Source organism: Phoca vitulina, unplaced genomic scaffold, assembly GCF_004348235.1.
Source record: "Phoca vitulina isolate PV1807 unplaced genomic scaffold, GSC_HSeal_1.0 scaffold41, whole genome shotgun sequence".
NCBI lineage: Eukaryota > Metazoa > Chordata > Mammalia > Carnivora > Phocidae > Phoca > Phoca vitulina.
The window spans coordinates 7,994,563-8,014,477 of record NW_022589744.1 but is presented as its reverse complement, the minus strand read 5'-3'; the positions used below and the strand labels follow the sequence as shown (position 1 = coordinate 8,014,477).

The 19,915-nt window shown below is 38.6% G+C and overlaps 1 long non-coding RNA gene across 1 annotated transcript; it reads left to right on the top strand.

Annotated features, from left to right (window-relative positions):
• Positions 1-264: 264 nt before the first annotated feature.
• Positions 265-19,294, top strand: LOC116647871. The gene is made up of 4 exons (XR_004302411.1): positions 265-319; positions 8,782-8,828; positions 9,975-10,067; positions 19,190-19,294. It is a non-coding gene; the product is annotated as an uncharacterized LOC116647871 (long non-coding RNA).
• Positions 19,295-19,915: the final 621 nt, after the last annotated feature.

The window sequence follows — 19,915 nt, the reverse complement described above, 5'->3', positions numbered from 1 at the left end:
TTTAGTAGGGTAGCTATTCTCTGTGGAATTTGTTCAGACCGTATAGGGAAAACCCTTCAGAATCTCCCATATGAAGGTTGCACATTCAAATAATAGCCAGCGTTTGTGGAGTTTCCTTCTTGGCCAGCTAAAAATTCCCTCTGGCTTGGGAGAGCATGAAGTCTTTAGTGAGGATGTCAACAGTGATTTATTATAAGCTGAGTTAATTCTCCCTCAATTTAAAGGCCTTGCATGCGACATAATCACTTTCTTTCCCCCCCACAGAGGGAGCTGCTTATTCCATGATTCTCAAGACAGCTTCATCCAGACACTGGCCATGGTGAGATTTCAACTGTTTTCTTTGGAAATTTTTGTTGTGGGGGTTGGGGCATGGAGTATAATCAGTCAAGTATGGTTCTCACCCAAGAAAGCTTCAATGTGAAAAAAACAAGATGTGTGTGTATGTGCATGAGTGTGTGTGTGTGTGTGTTCTGTGAATGTATTAATATAACTCTGTGTGTGTCTTTATGAAACTTAGGAGAGCTTCTTGGCAGCAGAGCAAGAAGTCATAAACCCAGCCTTGGGTAATTTACTAGTTAGACTTTTAGTGTATTGGGTTAGTTGTACTTTTGTTCTTTCTGGGTTCATACACTGAATAGAGGTAAAGGAAATCTGGAGAAGGTTCAGAGATGAGCCCAACTTCAAAGTTACCCAATAAGACCCAATAGCAATATTTAGGTAATAGTAAACACGGAGAGATGTGAGCAACTTGGAGATTTTGACAATATCTTTAATCACATGAACTTCTTAGATGCCAGTAACCCGGTCTTCTCCCGTGTTTCTGGAGACACTAAGTAAAAGTGGAGAGTTTAAGCCATAGCTTAGTTGTTGGCAGTGGGGTAATGAGTATTCATAAACTGCTGTTAGGATTGTGATCCTTACACCCTGAAAGCTCTGGGCTACTAAAATCTGTAATAAGGCAAAATTGACGATTCTCATTCTCTGATTTTATGCCCATAGACTTTCTACTCATATTTTGTAATCACCAGAACTTTTCTGCTTATGGCAAAGTGGCTTATATCACAAATAGTAGAAAACTCCTCATAGTTTAGACGAAACTCCTATAGTTTAGACTAAAAAGGAAATGTATTGGAAAGACCCAAAGACAGGATATGTCATAACTGGAAGAGGCCTTACACAGAGTAGATGTCACCTCTCTGTGCCCACATGTTGTGTGTGCAGGACTTCCTCTGTGTCAGACCTCCAGATCCATTCTCTGTCCTTCTCCACTCAGCAACCTGCTCCTGCAGGCTGACCTGTATGGATGCTATCACATGGTTTTCTTGCCCTCTGGGTTTTGGTTGGATTCAGCCAGTGGGGAACCTTGGTAGAAGATTAGAGATGAGGAGAGTGAAATTGAAGTATTTGATACCCTCCAGGAGGTTCACCTCGATTGACTACATCTATCAATCAAAGGACTCCTCTTCTTGGAATGAGCAGATCCAATATGAGGAGCTACTGGAATCTCTCATTTCCAGTTCTAGTAACTTCTCTCTTTCCCCGCTCTTTAGGCCTAGGGTTATTACCAATCCTGTTAGTAAAACCTCCTCAAATTATCTGTATTTGAATGTGGCATCTGTTTCCTTCCCAGAACCTGACTAATATAATCTCTTCATCTCTCTTTGTATGTCTCCTTAAGTCTTTTCTACCTCTGTGCTCACTTCTCACTTGCTTTCTCTCCCCATACATGGGAAAGACTACCATCCTAACCCCTTTATATCTTCTCAGTTCATGTGCCAACAAAACTCAACTCACATAGCAATAACTAGTGGTTTTGAGTATATCCCATTCTCTTTTCTAAACTCTTTAAGCATATTTTCACATTTAATCCCAACAATAGCCCACAGGTTCTAATATCATGCAGTTTTATAGATGAGGACATTGAGGCACAGAGAAATTGAATAACCTGACTAAGGTCACATTACTCAAGATAGAAGCTGAATTCTAATCTAGGCAGACACATTTTAGAATATATGGTTTTAAATACATTATTGGTAGTTTGGTGCTTGGTCTGGACCACCTTGGGTTGCAAGACCAATACTGATTCACTACAATGAGGTGGAGGTGAGAGGAAAAGATACCTTGATGTGCTTTCTAATGAGAATAGGTACTAGGTAGGGCAAAATTGACTAAAACATTGATTGTATCTCACCAGCCTGACTATGGTTCATTATACTTTTTTAATAATCCCTTGAAAAAGTTACCAGAGATGTTTACAAAATACTGAAACTATTTTATTTATCTTTTTTAAGATTTTACTTATTTATTTGACATAGAGAACACAGCGAGAGAGGGAACACAAGCAGGGGGAGTGGGAGAGGAAGAAACAGGCTTCCCACACAGCAGGGAGCCCAATGCGGGGCTCAACCCCAGGGCCCTGGGATCATGACCTGAGCTGAAGGCAGACGCTTAATGACTGAGCCACCCAGGCGCCCCTGCTGAAACTATTTTAAATCTTTTTGCTAGTTGTATGTTATTGTCCTTGCATCCCCTAACTCCTCTAGACTTGGCTTAGAGCAGACTCAAAGAAGAACCTACCTTATTTAGAATGGAAAAAAAGAATAAAACATTATCTCCTTCTCCTTACAGTAGAGATTTTATGAGTGTCCCCAAACTGCATGCTATATTTCCCCCAATGACATTAGGCCTGGGCATCTTTATCAGATTCTTCATGAGAAACATGCAGGCTACTGGCATAACTTTTCTACCACCGATGACTAATGCTTTCTGTTACATGGAACAGAAAATCAAGAACAGCATTGAAATGGTTTTCAGCATTTTGCCATTCTGTTGCCAGCTTATACTTTTATACCCAGATTTTCTATATAGGCTGAGGTGTAAGATGTTGTTTTTGATCCATGTTTTTAAAATCTCATTCAGAGTCATTATTATAATTCCTCTGTGAGAAATAGAATGCAATAAATGAACTCTGGCCCCCCAGAAGTATAATCTGAAATGATGTACCAGAGAGTATGTCCTAAGATTGTACTTAAATTTATACCTTTGTAGTTTTATATAGCTTTAAGATTAAGTGAATCCATGGTTCTACTACTGTAGAAGGGGAAAAGGAAGCCATACTCTCCTGGAAAGATGACATCATCTTACACTTTATTCCAAGAGTTGCTTTAGGGAGCAATGGAAGCTAAAAAATCCTTATACGGAAGACAAACTCAAAACCATGCCTTTTTAAAACAAAACACGTGTGCATCAAAGATAAATGAACCATTTTTTTTTTTTTTTCCTTTGGTTACCATGTTCATATGTAATTAACACGATACGACCTTTATATTTCTCTCCTGGGGAGTTAGCACCATGAGTTTTAGAGAATGTGTTTTATTTATCATTATGTTTTCAGCACCTAGTATGGTGCCTCACATATAGTAGATGACCAGTACTATTTGTTGAATGAATAAATGAAGTGTAAATGCCAATACAAATATAATACTAATTCTCATATGTGCATGTCTTTAACCATTTCCTGCCTCAGTGGTGATGCAATATAGGACGAAAGTTATATATAAGAATGTGAAGATAGTTTATTAATTTTCCCATGTTGAGTAAAATCTGGGGTCCAGTACTGATTGCCATGATGTTTGGTTGGGGATTTTTGGCATTGAAAATATAAAATTCTTCTTTAGGGTCAGACCTGGAAGTCATGGGTGATGCATGATTATGGCATTACCAACAAAGTGAAAATTTCCAAAGATGATGAAACTATGCAGACCTATTCTCTCATCTCCCATGGGAAGATGCTTATACCAACTTATAACAAGATGAAACTGACATGTGCTACAGCAGTTGTACCTAGTGAGGATGATACTAAACTTTTAGCCACCAGCAATTAACTGAAGATAGGACAGTCATGAGGGAGGACATGAGAGAAAAAATTGGTGATGTGGGGGATTACCATACATATAAAATGTAGATTTTCTGTACTACTGGGGCCTTGACTGGAGAGTGGCCCATGCCAAGTTCTTTAAGCAAGAGGGCCACATGGTAGTTGAGTGAAATTTGATGTTTTGCTTAGTTGTCTCAGACATGTTTACTTTAGTAGAGGGTTATGGAAAGGTTGAATCAATAAACACTTTCTTTTCAGTCAGCAGACTTGCCATGGACATCAGTAGTCATGCTTAAAATGAAACTGGTCTTTCTCCATGAATGGAGGCAGGCATTCCTTGTTTTTTTTTAGGAGAAAATGTGATCCCAGAGATCCTAAGCACTAATTAGGGACCTGACCAGAGACTTTGATACTTTTCATTTTACTCTGACCAAGATTTTGAGTAATGGCAAAGGACAACTCAAACAGTAAGATTGCATTCTAATCTTTATAATCACTTTGAAGAAGAAATAATAAGTAAATCATGTAATTGTTTTATGACTTCCATCCTATACTGTTTGGATTAAAATAAATCTCAATGACCTCTCCAATCTTATAGCGCTAGGTTACAAATGGATTTTAGGTCTTCCATCCTCGTTTTGTCTTAATCTCTCCATATGGGAATCCTTTATAAAAGAGCAAATTTAATTATCCGATATAGCATTGTCTTGCCATATGTCTCTCGTAAAACTAATGCAAAAAAACCCAAATACACAAACTAGGAATTAGGAGCCTGAAAAATAGCCATGGAAAGTTAAAAACACAAGGTGGAAAGAATGGAATTTTTTTTTTTTTTTTGAAACTACAACTATCACACAATGAAGAAAAGCAGCCAAATGAAGTATAATTTCAAGCCCTTCACTTTTCTCTTTTCCCAGATTTACCCTAACGATTATGCAGGGTGAGTAAAAAATTCATGCATGCAACCTTAATTCCGGAAGTCATATGTAAACACATGACAAGCTTAGTATATTCTTGTCTTCCGTTGGCGTAGCCGTCTGCTGTAATGCACACACATAACAAAGCCACTCAATAGGGAAGTTGAAAACAATACAATTTTATGGTGTTTGCAGTTTGTTTTTAAAGAACTTTATTTCTTATTACACCTTTGACATCCAGTCACCATTATCAGCCCCGAGAGTTCAGTTTTCTGCAGACAAAAGCTTTTAGACATCTCCTTGGACCTAGTCCAGCTTGACTATAATAAGGTGTTTATTTTATTTCTTCTCCTGTTTTGCTTGTTGAGTACCCACAGCATACAGGTGCGCATCAAGTGCTAGAGATTTTCCCTTGTTCTTGAAATGGAAAAAACTGATGAGGAAGTACTTAGTGAATTGGAAAAGGCCCAAAAGCAGGTGGGGAGGCTGAGCCATGACACCAAGATTATCATTGCCAGTGAAACCAAACTGGGTAAGTTGATCTCTTCTAGGCTCTGGAGTCAGATGGGAGAGGCAGTGAAGGTAGATGAGCCCAAGTATCCAGACCCAGTAAGAACTGGAGGCAGCTGATCCAGATGTGTTGAGGAAGAGATCAACATGTTGCTAAAGAAAATGCTCCAGCATTGATATTACCAAAATAAGTAAAAAACTGTCCCATATCGCATGTTTGAAACAATATATTAAATGCAGCAGAAGCGGTTGAGAATATACTTACAAATTATTCTTTGTAAACAAGTGGGATTCCATGATGATTTTGTTGTTATCTTTATATTTACTTTTACTTTGTCATTTTAATTTGTTTAGTATTGGTGACAAGTTTGGAATAAAGAGTCAGGGTTTTATCCTGGGCTTTACTTCCCTCCTTCTGGCTGTTTTCCCCATGTCTCCTAATGAGCAAAGGCTGCATTTTTTGAGAGCCTTGGAAGGTGAAGATAAGCTAACTGAGGAGCTATGTAAGAAAATAATCTTTTCTTTCTGTGTAAGAAAATAATCATGGGTAGATGGAAAGATGAATGCACAAAGTTGTTTCTGACAGCCCGATAGAGAAAAATTGGAAATGTTCTAAAGTTGAAGTTCAGGATAGAGGTCAAATACATTATGGTACAGCTCAATGGGGCAACATTCTCAGTTACCTAGAATAGTGAGGTGGGGGCGCCCAGCTGGCTCAGTTGGTTGAGCACGCGATCCTTGATCTTGGGGTCATGAGTTCAAGCCCCATGTTGAGTGTAGGGCTTACTTAAAAAAATAAATAAAAAATAAAATTCCTCACTATCAAAAAAAAAGCAATAAGGTAGAGTAATATGTATTGATATGGGGATCACTTACAATAGCTTTTAATTTTTGAAAAACATATAAACCAAAATGTTAGTAGTACCTCACCCCCTGGGTGGCAGGATTATGAATGACTGCAAACATAGCCACACATTCTCCCAATCCAAACCCTCCTATCAGATGATGGAGTCTATTTCTCCACCCCCAGACTCTGGATTGGCCATGTGAATTGCGTTGCCAGTGGACCACTAGTATATGTGATTAAATGAGGGGCTTAGAAAGGGCTTGTACATTGGCCTTGCCTTCATGCTTCTCCTGGGAACCCTGCTACTGCCACCATAGAACAAGGCTGGATAGATTGGCTAGATAATGAGACCCTTATGGGCCACTCACCCCTAGGCAATCCCCAGAAGAGGAGTCCCTTAACTTATTGGCAGCAGAAGAACCTCCCAGGTGAGTCCAGCCGAAATTGCTGACCCAAGGAGATATAAGCTAAATAAATGATTGTTATTTTAAGTCATAAGGTTTTGGGATGGCTTGTTATATAGCAAGAACTAATGGATACCCTTTGTGTTTGTGTGTGTGTCTGTGTGTCTGTGCACGCACACATGTGCACATGCACAAGGTTATGTTTCTGGAAGGACATGAACCAAACTGTTAGTAGTGTTTTTCTTTTATTTTGGGAGGTGGAATTATGGATGAATTTTACTCTTGTTTATCTGTACTTTGTTTTTCCTTTTTTTCCTAAAAGAATCATGTTTATCCATGTGATTAAAAGCAAGCAAGTAGAAAAAAAAGGAAAAGCCTAAAATTAAAACAAAACAATCTTTTTTTTGTAAATAAGGACTACCTGCTAGGCATGGTAGTTTGCTTTGTCTGTTTTTCCAGATCGATTTTTCTTGACCGTTCTGTTAACCCATCAGGTGTACATGCCCCCAAATGTTATTGTTAAAAGCATAGGAACACTGACAACATCAAATGCTGACAAGGATGTGGAGCCACAGGAACTTTCATTCATTCTGGTGGGAGTGTGAAATGGTACATCTATATTGGAAGACAGTCTGGTGGTTTCTTATAAAACTAAACATACTGTTACCTTATGATCCTTCAAATTGTGCTCTTTGGTAATTACCCAACCAGGTTCAAAACCTATGTCCACACAGAAACCTGTACACAGATGTTTAAGACAGCTTTATTCATAATTGCCAGCATTTGAAAGCAACCAAGATGCCCTTCAGTATGTAAGTGGATAAACCATAGTCCATCTAGATAGTGGGATATTATTTATTGCTAAAAAGAAGTGACTTTAATTCATAAAGTCATGAAAAGACATGGAGGAAATTTAAATGCAGGTTGCTATGTGAAAAAAGTCAATCAGAAAGCCTGCATACTGTATGATTCCAACTACATGATGTTCTGGAAAAGGCAAAACTATAGAGACAGTAAAAAGATCAGTTGTCAAGGCTTGCAGAGAGGGGTGGGGGATAAACAGGCAGAACACAGAGGATTTTTAGGGCAGTGAAAATACTCTGTATGACATCATAGTAATGGGTACCTGTCACTAAACTTTTGTCCAAACCCATAGAATGTACAAGACAAAGTATGGACTTTGGGTGATAATGATGTGTCAGTGTAGGTTCATCAGTGGTAACGTATGCCTCTCTGGTGGAGAATGTTGACAGTGAGGGAGGCTGAGCATATGTGGGGACAGGGACCATATGTGAAATCTCTGTGCCTTCCCCACAATTTTGCAATGAACCTTAAACATCTGTAAAAGATAAAATCTTAATAATACAACAATACCCCCCCCCCAAAAAAAAAGCATAGGAAAAGTAGATATGGAGCTTATCTAGATCAATACCATTTAACTTTTTCCCTGTGTCCTGGTTTCTTTTTTTTTCTTTTCTTTTTTTTTTTTACAGAGAGATAGAGAGAGAGCATGAGCAGGGGGAGGTGCAGAGGCAGAGGGAGAAGCAGGCTCTCTGCTGAGCAGGGAGCCGGATGTGGGTCTCAATCCCAGGACCCTGGGATCATGACCTGAGCTGAAGGCAGAGGCTTAACCATCTGAGCCACCCAGGTGCCCCTGTGTCCTGGTTTCTTTGCCTTCTTTACATTGCTGAAAAATCTGGAAAATTCAAGTGCCTAATACACATGACATTTTCAAAATGTCCATGCTGGTATTTTTCAGACTTTCATTTTCTTAATCATTTATATAGACACAAAACAAAGTTGAGAAGATGTGAATGTTTGAGAAACACTTTGAAGCTTGATAGATTTGATACCAGAATGGTAACACAGGTGACTGAGGAAGATCATAGAATGCCAGGCACAGGGTTGAGTGATGGAGGAAATTTGCAGAAGCAGGAAGACGCTTGCCAGATAGGAGCTGGGTCGACTTCATACTTACTGTGCCTTGAAAATGGATACAGAGCTTATTACACTCATCACATTTTTTAAGGATGAGTGAGAATAAAGAAACCACAATTGAAATGCCAAGCAGCCTACCAGGGAACCACAAATATCTTCTGAAAGAATAAGCTTACTTTTAGACTTTGTATAATCGGACTGTATTTTAGAAATTCCCAGAAGTTTTACCATCTCCTACTTCTTTACCAACTTTCCTTTAATTTCGAATGTCCAATGGCTGTTTTACAGGCTCTATTATTGATTCTCAGCTCATCGAAAGAATATTCCATTCACAGGTAATTTTGAACAGATTTCTTTACTTTTGTCTGAGCCTTATCTTTGTAATATCTGTAAGGCTTAATCTTTCAATACCTGTAAAATACTTAGACTGTGTCCTTGCAAGGTGTAGGAATGCACACTTACCATATGTAGGGGGCTGGGCCATTTGAAAAAAAGTTGAGTCTAACAGAGATATCCGATTATTAGTGTATGAATGGAAGAGCAGGGAAAATCTAGCTGGTGGAATTGATTTTTGAACAACTTTATATAAGTCTCAAAGTTCCGTTGTCTTCTTTTGGTTGTTGGGACAGTATCTGGGGGTTGGTTGGGGAATAGGTTTATTGCGCCAACTGCTGCATGCTGTTCTGTTGGGAACATCTTGAAAACTTCATTGCATGGATCTGTTATGTCAGAGTGTTTGTTTTTTCAAACAATTTGACATTTTGAGCCGTCAGCAGCCTGGAAAGTTTACCTTCCAGATGCAGTTCCTCTGAGTGCCAATTTCCATGTGGCCCATTTCTGCCCCCTGCTCGAACTGTGGGCCAAATCAAAGTACCTTGCTGACCACAGTGGCTGTCTTTGCAGTGCAGTTGCCTATCCGGCTTTCTTCTGGCGAATGCCAAATATAATTTTCTGCAACCTCACCTCGCCAGGCTAGTGATGTCTGAAAACTCAGCCCAGAGTAAAACGTCCCTTATTTTCTTCCTGATACCAGGTTCCTTCCTTCCTTCCTTCCTTCCTTCCTTCCTTCCTTCCTTCCTTCCTTCCTTCCTTCCTTCCTTCCTCCCTCTCTCCCTCCCTCCCTCCCTCCCTCCTTTCCTCCCTCCCTCCCAATAATTGACATACAATATTGTGTCAGTTTTAGGTGTGTAGTGTAACGATTTGACATTTATATGCATTATAAAATGGTCACCCACAATAAGTCTAGTTACCATCTCTCACTATACAAAGTTGTTACAATATTACTGACTATATTCTCTATGCTCTAAATTGCATCCCTATATATTATGTATTTTGCAACTGGAAGATTACACCTCTTAATCCCATTCACCTACTTCATCCATCCTCCTGCCCCTTTTCCTTCTGGCAGCCATCAGTTTGTTCTCTGGATCTGGGAGTCTGTTTCTGTTGTGTTTTGTTTGTTCGTTGACTTTGTTTTTTAGATTCTGTACCAGGCTTCTTGTAGGATCTTGCAAGCGAGACTGAAGCGTCACCTTTAGTTCCTTCTTTTTGAACACGGAAAACGCTAACTTAGTGTAAGAAATATCTCCCATCTTCCATTCTGTAAATATTATGTTTCTAGTGTCAGCTACTTTTTGTTTTTGTTGTTGTCATCGTCATCATTGTTGTTGTTTTGTGATGATTTTCAAAGACATTCTACTTCTTATATTGCATACTGACTGGAAGAATTTTATTTAGAATGAGGAAAAAGCTAACATAGTTTTCTCAGATGAAGGTGGGGATAGAACGGTACCTGCAGAAAATGTAGAGAGAAAAAAAGAAGACAATTGTTTGCTTAGAGCTGGAGATGGGAACAGTCATTAACTATAAATGAGCATGACCGATCTTTCTGGGGTGTTCTAATACAGGATTGTGGTGATGGTTGCACAGCACAGTAAATTTGCCAAAAATCATTGAGTTCTATACTTTAAATGGATAGATGTTAAGATACATACAATATACCTCAATACAATTGCTTAATAAAGGAAAGGGTGGTATCTGCATAGTAAGATTATTTTAATGATTCTCTATATAAAGTATTTCTGGGACTTTAATACGTGCTCAGTAATACTAGCCAAAATTGCTCTGTTAACTTCCATGAAAGTCAGCTTGTTTCCATATTTCCTTATAGAAAGAATTCTTCAGCAACTATTCACACACACACACAAAGACCACCCCTCCCCCAATGCGTCCCCCCCACACACACACTGTACAAACCCTAATCTCTATCTGATTATTTTAGGTGGCCCTGGAGGCACAGAATACCCACCAAAACATTTTCCCCTTTGTCCTTCAAGTTTTTCACAGCTGTCATTTTTACTGTCGGCTTTCCTATCACACAGGATAGCTCTGCAGGTCCGTCATTGACATCAAAAGCCTGACATTCCTTCCTTTTGGCACAGATTATATCTCTGAGTCTTATGTGTTAATTTTGCTGGGCTCACTCTCCATTTTACCAGCATATCTCCAAAAGATGCCCATTCCTTCAAATTCCACAAGTACAAACCTGATTCCCTCCAGTTCCCCACCCCAACTTTTATTAATATATTTTTCTCTCCAGTCTTGAAACCTGAGAATTCTTTGACTTCTTCCTTGCTCTGAGCACATAGAAAATTCTACAAACCATTATGTTTGCTCTTAAATGACTCTTATATCCATGCATCTCTTTCCGCTCCCTCTTTAGCAGTCTTTAAACATCTAATGTAAGGATTATAGTGAGAAACAAACCAAACAGTGAACTAATCTCTTTGCTTTATCACTTTGTTCCATGATATCCTGATTCCTTTACTGGATTAATGCTGCCAAATGTCAGATTTGTCATTTTTCCTCTTCCCAGAAACCTTATTTAGTATTGCACTCAATCTACATCTACAAAAATTTTTAAACTCTAAAAATTTCAAGTCTGAAAGCCCTTGATAGTGTGTGTGTGTGTGTGTGTGTGTGTGTACATGTATGTTGGAGGCAGGGCAAGTATACAGTATCTCATCCTTTTCCAGAAGTCGATGGTATAGCATAGTGAGATAAAGGAGCTGAGAAGTCTTATAGCAAAGAAACATTTTTAATTCAGTTTAATGCAGAGTTTGTTAAAGTACTTTGAACATGGACTATTTTGATAACATCTGTAGTATCAGCCTGCTGTGCAAGACTATTGAGCAAAATAGTAGTTTGAGGAATACTAACTAAATATGAGACTCAGTAGAAGAGGAAAAGGACCGATTTGACCTGTGTCTTGAAGTAGAAGATTTTGGGTACAACTCATTCCATTTTGTCCATGTGCCTGGTAAGTATAAATCTTTCACTGTTGTTCAGTTTGGGTACATCTTTTTGAGAGTTTTCTTTTTCCTCTTATCTTTTGTGTCCTTGAACCCATATAAGACTCTTCCTATAGAAGGTGGCTATGATGGTGGAATTTGCTGGGCTCCAGTTCACATCCAGTAAGGATCTGTTAATTAAATTGCTGAAAGCCATCGTGCAGTAACTGCAAGAGTGTAGTGATACAATGTGGGGAATCTGATTCTTCACCAGGATCTACTCTCTTTTTCCAGGCTGGCCACAGATACTTAAATGTTCTTGGTGTCTGCTCTAAGCCTAGGATATATTATGAAGTGAGCATCAGTTCAGGGGCAGCCAAGGACAGGTATTGGCCAGATCTTTGGTGGAATAAAATGGTGCCTAACACTAAAAGCAAGTCGTCATTCCTACTTAATCTTTCTAGGAAAACAGTGTCACACAAAAACATTTGAATCTATAATTGGCATCTTTAAAGATGCTTGCCATCTGGACCTCACTCAGTTTAATTAGTCATTGCAGGGTGGTGGTTCTCTTGTAAAAATCTTGCACTCCATTAACCTTGACTTTTCACACATTGACATTTCAAGCCCCTTCTTTGCTTTCACATGGTGGAGTGGACACGTTTCCATTTAACGGGAGTCCACCTCAGGGTTCATGAGCCAGATGCTTGTTATTTGGCAAGGCCACTGAGCCCAAGTCTATAAATTGTGGCAGCCAGGAAAGGTTGCAGGCAGCTAAAAATGGCAAGAGAGCAGGAGTCATGGGGCTCACTCCACCCTTCCCCTAAAGATTTCCAAACAGCATGGTGAGCAAGGATTGGGAAGGGTAGCTGAGGGAAATAACACGTAGAGATGAACCTGAGCAAAACTTAAGAATGGGTTCATGCACTAAGGCAGCTTTATTCAGCCGTGGACAGCTACACAGACTGATTATTTAGCAATTTGTGTTGCTAAACATTTTAGACAGCTCACCATTTATTTCTTTACCATTTAAGTGAAATATTGTCAAACTTGGGCATCAGGAAACAAGGCTTCTTGTATTTCAGGGCAGTCCATGATATTCAATACTGTCCTTTCTTACCACTTTTTCCTTTCTTACCACTTACAATTCCCTTTCATTACTGTTTATTTTCTGAGGGTAGTTTTCAAGAGTGGGAGTGGCCATGGTTGGTCAACAGAGTATCTATTTTACATATTTCTTTTTAATTTGAAGCTGCACAGCAGAAATGGCCATAAGATGTGGTAAGAACGATGTCAGAGTAGTTACAGAAGGCTAGAAAGTCTTGCCTCTTATGACCCAAGAAGTATCCATCTTTTGCAGCTTGTCAGTATTCTCTCAGATTTTAATTGAAATAGGAAATGTTTTACCATGCCCCTATATTACATTTCTAACGTTATTCTATGTTTTATTTTTTACATTTATCATTATGCCTAATTATTTAAGATTTTATTTATGTATTTATTTGAGAGAGAGAGCGCGAGCAAGTGGGAGGAGGGGCAGAGGGAGAGAGAGAATCCCAACCAGACTCTGCACTGAGCGCAGAACCTGATGCGGGGCTTTATCTCACCATCCTGAGATCATGACCTGAGTTGAAATCAAGAGTCAGACGCTTAACTGACTGAGCCACCCAGGTACCCCTCATTATGCCTAATCATTAAGTTATCTTATTAAAGTTATCTCTTCACATAGGGCATTTAATCATCTCTTTCAATTGTTCCATAATTACTGTATCCATTTAACAAAGCAAACAATTAGTGTGTGCCAAACTACTGACAATATGGAAGATCAGGAAATTTAAGTTCTAAATGTTTATTCACTAGATACTGTATACAGAACACAAAGTAGAGAATTGAGAGTTAACAATAATAGCTTAGAAATAAGTCCACTAAAATATGGAAATGATATCTTTTAGCAGCATTCCAGTGTTTGTGCTGAAATAAATCTGTATCTCCGGATGCGCAGATGTTATGCTGGTTATGGATGCAGCTCTAGCATTAGCGTATTGATTAACCAATTGGTTAATTAGCTCTAGCTGTGGTAGTCAGTTGCCATAGTCTAAAATTTTAAAAAAAATGTATGCCAATTGCCTTCTCAAGTAGTCTCCCTGCATTCTTGAAATCTAGAGGCTCATTACTGTATTGTACTAATACAAAGGATCTATAAATATATGCTGGTGAAATAGAAATTACTTGGAGGATATTAAGTCTTTATTTGTGTGTGTATGTGTGTGATTTTTGAAATCAGATTTTCTTTTTTTAGAATAACATGCCAGATAAGTATACTTTGTGGGCATGATGGCCAAGCCTGAGTACGCTTTGAGGTAGTGTTACCTCAGGGAGGAGCATCAAGCAGCCAAGCGGGGGCCTGTGAGCATTGACTGGCTTGGAGTATGGGCTCAGTAAGGTTGCAGTCAAACCCCAAGATGGTATTAGGAGGTGTTGTCACCACAACTCCTTTGTAATTTTTTACACAGTCTGTGTGTTTTGATGGGGGTGGGATACGGAGGCCCTTTACTGTCTACCAGTTATCTATTATCATAGTAATATTATAAAACAAACCACATTGAATACAGGTGGCTTACGACAATAAGCGTCTTAAAAATCATGAGTTCAGGATTAGTGGCTCTTTTACGCTGGGCTCAGCTGGGTGGTTTTTTGGTCTCCGATGGGATCACTCGACAGTCTGGCAGTTTGATAGCTGTTAGCCGGGAATCAGATAGCACAGGGGCCTGTGTTTCTCACTGTCTGGCAGGCTAGCCACAGACACGTTTATGGCAAAGGTAGAGGATCAGGAGAGAGAAAGTAGAAATGCACGTGATCTTTGTGCCTGGGCTTGGAACTGGTGCACCCTCACTCCGTGGCATCCTGTTGACCGAAGCACATCACAGATTCATCACAAAGGATGAGGAAATAGACCCATCTATTTAGAAAACGGAACTTCAAAGTCATATGGCAAAGAGTATGGGAACAGCAAGCCATGAAGATCCTGGGCACTTAATACAGTTAATCTACATCCATGTATCCCTTAGCAGAAACATTTTGATCAGAAAATTTTAATTTTCTCAAGCTTTCTTAGATGTCAAGCTGCCTATAACATGACAAAAATACAGAATTAAAAAATGAAAGTTATGAGAGAGATAACTGTAGAGTTGACTTATAATTCTGCCCATTGGAAGCAAGAACAATGCCTTTTCTCCAGTCGATATAACAAATGTGCCATTTAAACTAAAATATCAATCAATTTTGGAGATTTCAAAGCTTTACATAGTATCGTGTCTAAGAAGCATTGGGAATTTATGATCTATTGTGACCAAGTTCTGGGAGGGCTCCCTCTAACCTTACTGTCCTTTTTTTGTCTCTGATTTCCCTTAATGTTTATGTTGTTTTCCTTAAAACTAAGTCCTAGTGGTGCAAGTGGAGGAATGATAAGCCAGTCGATGGGAAACGAGGCTAGTTTCTTCCAGACTATCAGCAGTGAAATTCTTCTGCTGCTATAGCTACAATTTAGAAACTTGAAATGATGCCTAGGTTAACTATATTCTGAGTGCCTCGTACTAAACCCACTACTCCAACTGTAGAAGTAGATTTGAAATATGGATTCTATTGATTATAAAGAAATGAACCATCATCAGGGAACTTATCTCACTTTTAATGTTTTTAGGGAAGGGTGAAATTTTCCTCAGAGTAACTGACAAACAAGGTTTTATGAAATGTATTAAAAAAACAATGAGAGTAAGATAAATTACCTGCACAAGGAAGGTAACCAAGTATACCTTTCTGCCCAGACCTGAGGGGTTTTCTAAAGCATGGCTGTCAGTGTTGAAATGTGGAATGTTTCAGGCAAACTGGGACAAGTTAGTCACTCTATTCACAAACATGCCCTTTGGAAGGATAGTTGATAATCTGGCAATATTTCCTATGGGTCAAACAAATTGGGTTAAACTGAGTTTTAGAAGTATTCTATGTATGTCTTATAGGCATAGTTTTATTTCAGTTTGTATGGAAAATTCTAAATCATTCTACTTTGCTGTTCAAAGCCGAAGCTGAAAATAAGTGAGGTAGAACTTATTTCACTTGTGTGAATATTGGCTAAAGGAATAAAAGTCAATACTTCTGTAGAGTATAAATAGCAGAAATGAGATGTCATTATTTTTAATGATTATTTTTAAAAACCCCTAATTTATCTATTTCTTTTTTACTCTGCCAAATAAAGGAGTAATTTGAAGATTTCTAAGATCCTTCCAGCTAGGATATTCTAGAACTCTGTGTTTATAATTAAATGTATTCTTCATTAGGAAAGAAAGTACTTCAGGATGCAGACTGACCTTTAAAGAGTTAAACAGTGGTGCCAAATGCTGCCATTTTAACAGAACATTTTAAAGCAACGAAGTATACTAACTACTGTTATTGTTTATTTTCTTTCTAGTCTAGGGAAATTTTTTTTCTTTTTAATCTGCCAGAAGGGACCTTTAGGATTTGAGCCTTAACATTGTTCTTAAGACTTGAATTTATTTTTTAATTAGAGTTAAAATAAAAATAAATGTTCACTTTCTAAAGCTATGCAAGTTCGGGGGGGAAAAAAAAGAAACTTCCTCATCTGAAAAGATTTAATGGTAATCTATGCTGTAAAAGAGCATTTTGAAAAATATAAAACAAAGAGCTTTCAAAGTGGTCAAAGACTAATGTAAAGTGATATATTTCAGACCAGAGAGATGGTGTAACTTACTCCTGTCACTGCTGCCTGTTTATTGTGTTTGTCTGGTTGGCCTGGCAACCAGCTCATGCCGTTTCACTCATTTTATAACGTTCCTGTAAATGTTAGGTAGGCCTGGATTTATTATACACTGTCAACACCTAAAATGGAACCCACTGCTTAACGTAGTTTATTTGGCTGGATGCCTCTGCCCTCCTTAAAAAAAAAAAAATTGTGTGTGTGTGTGTGTGTGTGTGTGTGTGTGTGTGTTAGAGAAAAAAAAAATCCTGTAGTGCCTCCAAAAGAAATGTAGCCCAGGCATAATTGAAGTTGGGTGGCATGGGCCATGTCAAAGGAGCATTTGAGCTCAGGAGCTGTTGTGTTGTTGGGTGGGGACATCTGACTCACAATATTTGTGACTTGGGTTTAGAGGGACAGAGGACCAAGAGTCATGTTTATTGCTGAATTTATCATCCCCAATGAAACCAGATGGCTAATCACTGTTGTCCAGCAAGGCCTGTGATGAATCATAAGCCCATTAGAAGTTGGACAGATTTCTTTCCTTCTTAGTAACATGCTTGTTTCATCTGTCTGCTCTATGACAAAGCAAATTTGGTGGAGACTCAAAAAGTACCATCCTGGAAAGCTTACGTGTTCAGATAATCTTGATCAAGCTGACATGTACTATTGAGATAGCTAGAGCATTAAGGTGGAACATTCAAAGAGCGAACGTGGGTTGGAAATATTAAAGGGAAATGTGATACTCTGGCCACAACCAATGGCGGCAGACTCAGCCCAACAGTAATGAAAATCACAGACAGGTATCTCTGCTGCCTAGCTCTGGATCAGCCACACGTTGAATCAGTGTCTTATTCATTCAGTGCCTTCAGGAAGGGGGGTTGACTATAAGTGGGAGTAGACTTTTGTTAATAGCTCTGTTCAAAATCAGTGAACGAATCTTTAAATCCTATATTCTTCAGGCTCCTAGGGATCGACGGGTTCATCCTGTTTATTCCTCTATCAGTGTGGATTTCCAACAGGATGATTGGGTGCCGAATGCAAAAGGTTAATAGAAACTCTGACACCTTCTTGTTAGGCTTGGCTTGAAGTCATGTTCTACCAGTCTCGCTCCAAGGTGTGCATCTAGCCATTATTTAAAAATTTTTAAATATGGAAAAGATTCTTTTGAGAAAAATTACCATAAGCACCCTGGCAATTTGAGAACTAAAGCTATTCTAGGTAATTGTGTCTTTTTGTTAGTTGGATAATTATTGTAACTATAGCTCAATGTAGTTTGGGCTTATAAATTTTAGAGGAACATTGTATTTTCTTTTTTTTTCCTTTTTTTCCATCTAAGTTTTTATTTAAATTCAAGTTAGTTAACATATAGTGTAGTATCGGTTTCAGGAGAAGAATTTAGTGATTCATCACTTACATATAACATCCAGTGCTCATTACAACAAGTACCCTCCTTAATCCCCATCACCCATTTAGCTCATCTGCCGTCCCTCCAGCAACCCTGAGTTTGTCCTCTATAGTTAAGAATCTCTTATGGTTTGTCTCTAGAGGAACATTTTAGAACAGATCAAATCTATTTAATAATTGTATTTTACTCCCATCCCCACATCCAACTTGAGTATTTTATGAGTTAACTCGGGAAGGAAAATTTTTCCTAGAAAAGGACATTTTCCCTTCTAATCGCCAGCCTCCAAACCTAATGAACATGTGGCATAAACTTTCTGAGGGAAAATGGGAAAATTTGTTTTTGAGGCTCTAAATAGTATGTGTGCACTTCAATGTAAAACAAATAGACTTCAGGAAATTATCTTAAAAGAAAAGCTATATATATATGTGTGTGTGTGTGTGTACATATATATATATATGGTGTGTGTTTACTGTACGTGTGTATGAGATATATACATACATATGTATTTGTTATTACATAGTCCCTGTAATGTGCATATTACATGCCATGTGATATTACATAGTCCATGTTACGTACATGTTCTAAAGTGTCAGGGAAAACTTTCATTTAGGTGATACAAATACATGAACTTTGGACATGTGTTTATCTGTGTGCATATGGGTGCTTCTTTATTGGTATTGAGTGGATAGTCTAAAGTAAGATAAAACATTTTAACTTTGGTATTTCTCTAGACAAAAATAGGATCATGCAGGCATCCCCCCAATGTCACCTGCATTATGTAGCCACTCCAGCAGAGGACTGATGGCAGAGTCCCTTTCATGCCAGAAAGTAGACCTGACCAATGTTATTGTCACCGCTATAGTCAGTTTGGGATGCCTCAGACCATTATAACTCATTTTGAATACCATGTAGTCCATCTCACCTGCATTCCGAATATGGACTTCCTAGGTACCTTTGTGGTAAAGGAGCCATTTCTGGTGGTGGAGGTCCTAGGGCCAGTCTATAGGATTCCATGGCATTTGGAAAGTGGAAAAAAGAGAAAAAGACACTTTATTAGTTAATCAGATAGCACTTTTCATGACAAAATTTTACAATAAAAGCTAATTTGGGGGTTTGATCATTGTGTGTGCAAGTGTGTGTGTGTGTGTGTGTGTATGTATTTGTGTGAGTTATATTTTGGGGTGTTTCTGTTTTTTGTTTTTTGCCATGAAATAACTCATTGTTTGAATTTATCCTTACTGGCTCCAGAGGGAAGGTGAAATTCTCAGCAGTGATGATTTTTGATCCCACCAGTGAGCTGAAAGCACAAGGGAATGACATTCTAGAACAAGCAGTGTAAGAAAGACACCTAGTTTATGGGTGAGTCCATTCTTCATGGAACTGACATTTTAACTTTATTATTCAATGAAATACATGTATGTGTCTACTTCTGGGTTTTCTGTTAGTCAAGTTTTTCTGTTCTTTGGCTTATATCACTGGCCTATTTTCATCATTTTTCTTGTCTATACTCAAATTATTATTATTTAGATGAACTCCAAAACAACTTCACCAGTTAATACCAAATCGGATTTTTTTTTTAAATTTTTTTTTATTGTTATGTTAATCCCCATACATTACATCATTAGTTTTAGATATAGTGTTCCATGATTCATTGTTTGTGCATAACACCCAGTGCTCCATGCAGAACGTGCCCTCCTCAATACCCATCACCAGGCTAACCCATCCTCCCACCCCCCTCCCCTCTAGAACCCTCAGTTTGTTTTTCAGAGTCCATCGTCTCTCATGGTTCTTCTCCCCCTCCGATTTCCCCCCCTTCATTCTTCCCCTCCTGCTACATTCTTCTTCTTTTTTTTCTTTCTTAACATATATTGCATTATTTGTTTCAGAGGTACAGATCTGAGATTCAACAGTCTTGCACAATTCACAGAGCTCACCATAGCACATACCCTCCCCAGTGTCCATCACCCAGTCACC